Source organism: Fukomys damarensis, unplaced genomic scaffold (assembly GCF_012274545.1).
Source record: "Fukomys damarensis isolate Sample0158 unplaced genomic scaffold, DMR_v1.0_HiC HiC_scaffold_27, whole genome shotgun sequence".
Taxonomy (NCBI): domain Eukaryota; kingdom Metazoa; phylum Chordata; class Mammalia; order Rodentia; family Bathyergidae; genus Fukomys; species Fukomys damarensis.
In genome coordinates this window covers 32,683,775-32,691,610 of record NW_022900939.1, presented here as the reverse complement: position 1 = coordinate 32,691,610, position 7,836 = coordinate 32,683,775, and positions in this window count along the sequence as shown.

The window sequence follows — 7,836 nt, the reverse complement described above, 5'->3', positions numbered from 1 at the left end:
ATGTGATTAAAACCATAAGCACTATAGTATGGGTCTGAATTTCTCTGGGGAAAGCCCCACCCTAAGACAAGGAAATCTATCGGAAACCTTATAGCAGTGGTGGCGAACCTGGGGGATGCGGGTTATTTGCATCATGGAAAGGTCTAAAAGGTTCGCTGTCACTTTTAGCATACCTGAACTAAATTACATTCAGGTGTGACCAACCATCCTTCATCTAATTCTAGTATGTTGGATCCCGTGTTTTGGAGTATAAAACCTATGTCCTGGTAACGCTCAGGCCGCTATTACACAATTTTCACAGTAAATTAAAGATGTTTTGGGGAGCCAGGTGCACTTACTTTTATTGAAGAGGAGCATTTGGAGGAAAAAAAATGAACCAGAATAAGCTGGCTACAGGGGCCAAATTCTCTTGCAGGAGGAAAGGGAAAACAAAATGAGAATCAGCCTGGAAAGAAGATGAGGCTTTAAGATCAGTGTTACCCACTGTTAAATTGTGTCCTGTATAAACACAATGAAGTCCTAGTCTGCAGTACCTGTGAATGTGAACATTTCAGGAAGTAAGAGTCTTGGCAGATATGGTCAAGTCAAGATGAAGTCATTACGGTGAAATCCACTGTGTCTGGTGTCCTGACAAGAAGAGGAAACACACACACACACACAGAACATATGTACAGTGGAGGCAAGGATTGGAGCGATGCGTCTTCAAACCAAGGAACACCCTAGCATTGCCAGCAAACATTAGAAGCAAGGGAAAGGAAGGAAAGATCCTTCAGAATCCTTCAAGAGAGAGCATGGCCCTAACATGATTTCACACTTCTGGCATCCATAATTGTGAGATAATACATTTCTGTTGCTTTCACCTATCCATGTTTGTGGTGGTTTGTTACAGCAGCCCTAAGAATCTAATACATCAGGATGACTCAACCAATAATGCTGTGTAATGCTAGTGGCGACTGTTGGGAAAGTGCTTATGCCCTGACCCAACAAAGGCCATCTGAAAATTTGAATGTAAGTGGAAAAAACCATAAGCCACTGCCCCTTGACGCTACTTGCTGAGACTAAAAGGCACACCTGAGGCCAAGCTATGAACTTCCAAACATGGAAGTGCAGTGGTCACCTGGGATTTGCATCCGGGTACCCCGACTGCCCTTCCCTCATGAAAAGAAGAAAGATATATTGTGAAGCATAATTAATAGGAAAAAGAGCTCATTTTAATACCACTCGTAATTTCACACAGTGGAAACTAGTCTCACCATAAGCCTGTGAAACGAGCCAAGAAGGCTTTTGTCTTTAGTGAGTTGAAATGCAGAAATAATCAAGTCATGGCCAACTGTAATGATGCTTGACCATAATAATATCTCATAGAGGGGCATAGGCGAATTCCACTGGGAAGGCATACCACATGCCACTTTAATTAGTGTTTTCTGTAATGAAACTGAATTGTACCATGATGTAACATTGGCATCATCGCTAAGATTAAACTACCTTAAATGTCACATGATAATACCAATACTGATGATTATGTGTATTAGAATGAATTAAAGCTTCCTCAAGATGTAATACCAATAAAAATGATTGAAATAAAATGAGGACAAAATGGATTCAGCTAATCATTATCTAGTCTGTGCTAGATAGCCTGTATGAGATTATAAGTCACAAATAGTGGTACATCAGAAGAGAAAATAATAAATAAAAAATATATGTTTATGTGATATATTCATTGTTTCTTTAAATCTTTCACTACCCCACACTGTCTCTCCTCCAAATGCCCGGCATAATTGTTGGACAGACATTTCCCACATGTTGATATTGTTTTTGCTGCTGTACCTATTATATAAATGTTATACTAAATAAATGCTCAAATATGATCATTTTGTTGTAACACAGCCTATATCAAGGGCTAGAGGCTGGCCTTGGTAGTGAAGGTAACCTTGCCTCAAAAAATGTTTGGTTCTGTCCTGGTAGATAACTGCTCAGGCCTTGGAATGGCCTGCCTGACAGGGTACTGTATTGGTTGACCTTGGGAACCTGCATGTTCCAGTCCATGGCAGTGATGGTGAACCTTTTAGAGACCAAGGGCCCAAACTGCAACCCAAAACCCACTTATTTATCCCTGAAATTAAACTTGAATAGTGAGATTTTAAATTAGAAAAAAACAACCCAGACATTAAAGGAAAAAACCTGCTATGGCATGCAGGCCACAGGTTTGCACCATTGGCCTATGGCGAAGAAGTGACTTACGGTAAAGTTCTTGCATCGTGTAGAATCAGCTTGATGTCTACAGGTGCTGGAGGTGCAGCAGCCATGTGGCCAGCCATGTGTCTATGACCTATACCCAAAGGGAACTTTGGACCCTGGACCCAAGGTTCCAGTAGGCTTTCTGCTCAGCAGTACTCCATGAATACGGCCACGGACTGTTGCTGGGAAAAATAAGCAATGTCTTCTTTCACTGGAGGAAGACAAGAAGCTCAAGCTTGAGATCCTCCTGGATCTGGCCCTGTGTGCTTTTTTTTTTTCTTTCTTTCTTTCTTTCTTTTTTAACTGGTATTGGAAAGATTAAATGAATTAGAAAAACTTTTACTGCGAGCCCACAACCTAACACCAGAAAATGCATACTTGTTATAAATGCCACAAATGTAAGAAATACGGGTAAGACATAAGTTGTATCCTAAAACTTGATGGAACTCATGCTGGAGGGGAAAATACTGTTTAGAATCTAAGCGATGCAAGAAGGCTCTTAGTCACAATTCACAGCTTAAATATCAGAGATTGTACTCAGGTTAGAACAGACAAGTCTAAAAAGTGGGAATGATTTTGGTCCAGGCTCACCAGCTGGTAAGAAACCTTTTAATAAGCTATGTGAGAAGTCAGTCTTGATAGTTTAGACCTATAACATATAATGCTGAGAAACCTAGGAAGGTTAGGAATGCAGGAAAACCTTTCACTAGTATTGAGAACTGGCAAATTCTTAAGTTGATATAATGAAGCTTTCACAGTGTAACATTACTTGAACTAGGGGAAAATGTGTACCTGTAAATCCTATTTGCTTCATGTTCATACCTTCCTAAGCAACAGAAAATCTATCTGGATAAAATTTAGATGTAGAAAATAACAAGCTGGGGATTAGGTCACCATTTTCTCATTGGTGTGGCAAACCCCAGTGCAAAATCAGTCATTCAACTAATAAAGCATACATTTCATCCATGGCTGACTGAATCTTCGTTTTAAGAGCACATAGATCTGGAGAGCTGACTGTAATGTGTCTCAATAGAAAGCACTGTATGTTCGCTAGATTTGGAGTTTACAGACTTCATAGATCTGGATGTTCATTCACTTCCCAAATGTCCAAATTTTGGACATTTTCTGTGTCACTTGTTTGAAAAAGCTTTATTCCCTTTTCTCTTTTATTTCTGGGACCTTCTATAATTCATGTATTAGTTGCGTGACAATGTTTCACAGTCCCATAGATCCTGTTTTATTTTTTTAATTATTTTTTTCTTTTTGTTGCTACAACTGGCAAATTTCAAATGGTTAGTCTTCAAGTTCACTAACTTTATTCTGCCTGAGTAAAACTGCTATCAAAGCTCTCTGCTGAACTGTTTTGGTTCTGTCATTGTAGCCTTCAGCTGCTTAATTTGTTTGGTTTAATTATATGATTTTTAATCTCTTTATTAAACATCTAATTTTGTCCATGTACTGTTTTCCTGGTTGTGTTTAGTTGTCTGTCTGGTGTTTATCTATGTGTTTAGTGCTCTCTTGTGGCTCAGTGATGTTTAGATAATTACTCTGAATCTGTCAGGTAATTTCAAGATCTCCATTTCTTCAGTGTCAGTTGTTGGAATTTTTATTTTGTTCTTTAGGTAGTGTGATGTTTCCTTGATTTATGATGTTCCTTGAAGCTTTGCATTGACGTCTTCACATCTGAGAGGGCACTCATTGCTTTGTCTTTACTGATTGTCTTCAGGAGATCTCTACCAGTTGGCTAAAGTTTCACCAGTTCTCTTGGATCTTTTTTGGGGGAAACACCTGTTTCAACTCTTCCTGTCCTTTTTCTTCCATTTATATGTTTTTATTAGTATATGTTTACAACATATAATGGTTACATTCCTTGTGGGAAATTGGTATGTATACGTAACACATCTTGATGTCTTTAGATCTGATTCTACTGGTACAGTTTGTTTTGGAGTAAATATGGAACCAGTAGTATGTAGAAGTCAGCTAAATGTCAGATTTTTCTTTGGGACACCCATGCCCATATTATGTTTTCTAGTTCTCAGGACAATTAATTCATTTCCTTAAGCACAATACTGTCTGTCTGTCTATCTGTCTATAGTACCCAGTCAGCTATTTGACCACTGTCAAGGAAAAAACAAAAGCTATTTGCTTGTACAAATAGTTATAGAAGGGAAATTTGTAGTTTCTTGGATAAACTTCAACAAATTGTTTTTGTCTTTTGACAAAGAGATCAAATCATTCTTTTAATTACAGCTCTCTGTATATTTTCTATTGGGCTTTTTCCTGTCTATTTTTTCTGTGAAATCTTTTTCATCCACCTTATCTTGTACAATTAATAGTGATGACTCTTTCCATTTTTGTGAGCTCCTATCTCCCCTCCCTTAATATTTAAAAAAAAAAATCTTTTAAGGGGCTGTCTAGAGGAAAATAAAGAAAATTACATGCTGCTTGACCTCCCTACCTTCAGTGGTTTTCAGTATGGTTTGTCCCCACCAACACCCATGTAAAGATTTTGTCTCCAGTGTAGCAAGGTTCAGATGTAGGGTCTGAGGGAGGGGAACCACAGGGAGGGGCTTAATCAATGACTTCTTGTCTTCCACCAGGTCTTTACCAGAAGCTGCGAAGATTGCAGCACCATGCTTTTATAGTTCCCATCCTCCAGATAGTTTGTAGAGGTTCAAATCCATAACTGGCTGGCTCCAGTGTAGGGTGGCATGGCACAGGGGCATCACAGAGGAGCAACAACAGCCCATGGTGTGGCAGGCAGAAGGCAGCAAAATAGCAACCACCCTCTCTTGTCCTTTTGAGTGGGAAAAAAACCTTAGAATGGAGTTTCCTTCTCTCAGTCCCACACAACCAGACCAGGTACTTAGAACTTCAGTTTGTTTTCCCCAGAACAGTTCCCTGGAGCGTTCAAAGTGAGTATCTTTCACACAAGCTTAAATATCACATTGTTTCTCCTGTGTGAGAAACCCAGAGTAAAAATAAAGAGCAAAATAAAAGATGGATCATAGGAAGTAAGGAGATAGATTGAGATTGTTCTTAGAGGGTAAGGGGATCAAGAGATGGAAGGAGGAGAGTGGGAGGGAAGGAATGAATAAAAAGAATCAGGATGTGTTATGTGCATGTACCAACTCCACGCAAATAATGGAAACACTATGTTCGGCAAATGTGCACAAAAAAAGGCAGGGGATGAAGGGATGGGTGGAAAGAGGAGGGAGGGAAGTAAAAGGGGATGAAAAAAGGAATTAAGATGTGTTACATACATGTACCCACTTCCCACAAGAAATATGAATGTTTTGTACTACACACATGTACTAATAGACTAAAAGAACTTTTTAAAAAGTTGTGTCTTTTCCCAGTCTAGCAGAGTTAACCATTTACTTCTGTCTGCAGAGGAATATGGGCTGACATCTGGAAGGGAGTATACACACCACCTGTGAGGAAATGTGGGACACTGGCCATAGAGGAGAGAATAGTGGCTATGTGCAAGGATCTGCAGTTGAGGCATTCCATGGGGCTTAGGAGTGGGTGCTACTGTTTGGATCTTAAATGTCCCCCAGAGGTCCATATATTACAGGTTTTGTACCTAGGTTGAGAAATGGCATAATCTTTAAAAGGTGGGGCTTAGTGGAGAGGTTTTTGGGTAATTAGGGGCATGCCTTCAAAAAAGAGTAGGGGACCCTAATCTCTTCCTTTTTTTCCTTTCCTGGCCATGAAGTGAGAAGTTTTGCTCCACTGTGAACTCTTGTCGTGATGTATTGAAAATTGCCTCACTATTGGCTTTAAAAACAAAGCCAACCCATCATGGACTTCAATCTCCAAAACCATGCACAAAAATAAACCTCTTCTATTTATATACCATCTCAGGTATTTTATTACATTAATGGAAAGCTAACACAGAAGATTAGTTCCAAGAGTGGGGTAATTGCTGTGATTCATCTGATTTGATGTGGAGAAGGCTTTGAAACTGATGTATAGGAGGAATTTGGCAAAGTTTGGAAAAACAGGCCAGAGAAAGCCTAGGATGCTGCAGATACAGCTTGATGTGTTTTCTGGTGAGGGTGCAGGCCAGAAGGCTGAGGGGAATGCAGACAGGGCAGGTAATGCTATTAGGGTTTCAGAAAGGAATGAGGATTCTGTTGGAAACTGTGTATGGCCAAGAATCTGAATGCATTTTGTCTGTGCCCATGAGACTTGTTAGAAGGCTGAGCTTAAGGATGACAGACAAGTATATCTGGCAGAGGAAATTTCAGGGCAGCAAAGCACCCAGGTAACAGCAGATATTATTGTCTGTTTTTAGCAGAATTTAAATTGAGAATTTGAGGCAATATGAGGCAAAGTGGAAAATCTAAAAACTTCACTGGTTGGCCAAAAAAAGGGGGCAACCTAAGGTTTGGGCAAAGAAGGGTGTGGTTGATAAGTGCTTTCTTTGCACTAGGATAATAAGAAAGGGTGTCAGAATTGACAAGAAAGCACAGCACGTTTGTCTGAGAGCCTCTCCAGAGGATACATCTTCGAAAGAGAGCGTGGGGCCTCCTAGCCCAGAACTACACAAACAAGGCACAAACAAGCTCCTGCAGCCGCAGAGGATTCAGGCTGTGCCACCAGTAGGCCCCGGCAGAATCCACGTGATACTAGCTTTGCAGACATGCGGAATACGAGTCACGGGCTGCAGAGGCTTCCACCAAGATCTCGCAGGAGAGCCTGGGAGGCCAGGAAGTGTGGCGCAGGGTTTCAGCCCCGGCAAGCATCTCCTGACAGGGTGGTGTGTGAAGCTGTGAGAGCGAAGCCAAAGCTGTAACGGAGACCCCAGGCAGGAAGGGATGACAGGAATACGGGACGTCTGCCAAGAGAAGCTGCAGGGACCACGCAAAACCTCCACATTCGGATTCCCTTACTGGTCAAATCTAATAGGAGCGGCGTCCCCCAGACGCCAGGCCGCACGCGAGTCACCACCTCGGTAAAGATGGTGATGGTGACAGTGAAGACGAAGGCAAAAGGGAAACAGAAGCCAGGCAGGAAGGTTAATGTAGAGGCCAGAGTAACTCCGTTTTGTAATAAAAGGCTCCATTTCATACTGGGCCTGACCCAAAATGAACCCATTCGTCTTGTGACTGCTGAACAAAACAAACTAGTTCCTGAGAAAACAACAGAATGTATAAAAGACCACCTGACATCCTTGAAACTGGGCCACCCCATACCAACCTTGTAAGTCAGCCACTCTGTAACAACCTTAAACCTCGGCCACCCCGATACCTCACCACCCCAATAACAGCCAACAGGATTTAAATGTAATCACTAACCAATCATAATAGAGGTAAAGCTTGTTACTAAGACTAATGTATCCCAAACCTTATAAAAGCGGCTTGAAATTGCTTTTCGAGGTCTCCAATCTCTGATTGGCAGACCCCCACTGCATGCTGTGCTAATAAAGTGCTGTCGTGTGTGGCATACGTGAGTGGTGATCTTCTGGGGGACGCGGCGCTCGGGAACGACAGTTAAGGTGTCCGCGGGCAGTTCGCAGTGTGCGGAGCTCACCCAGATACTCTCTCCACCGCGGAGTGCGCGCCGCCGCCCGGGCCCTCGCTGGTGGTGGGC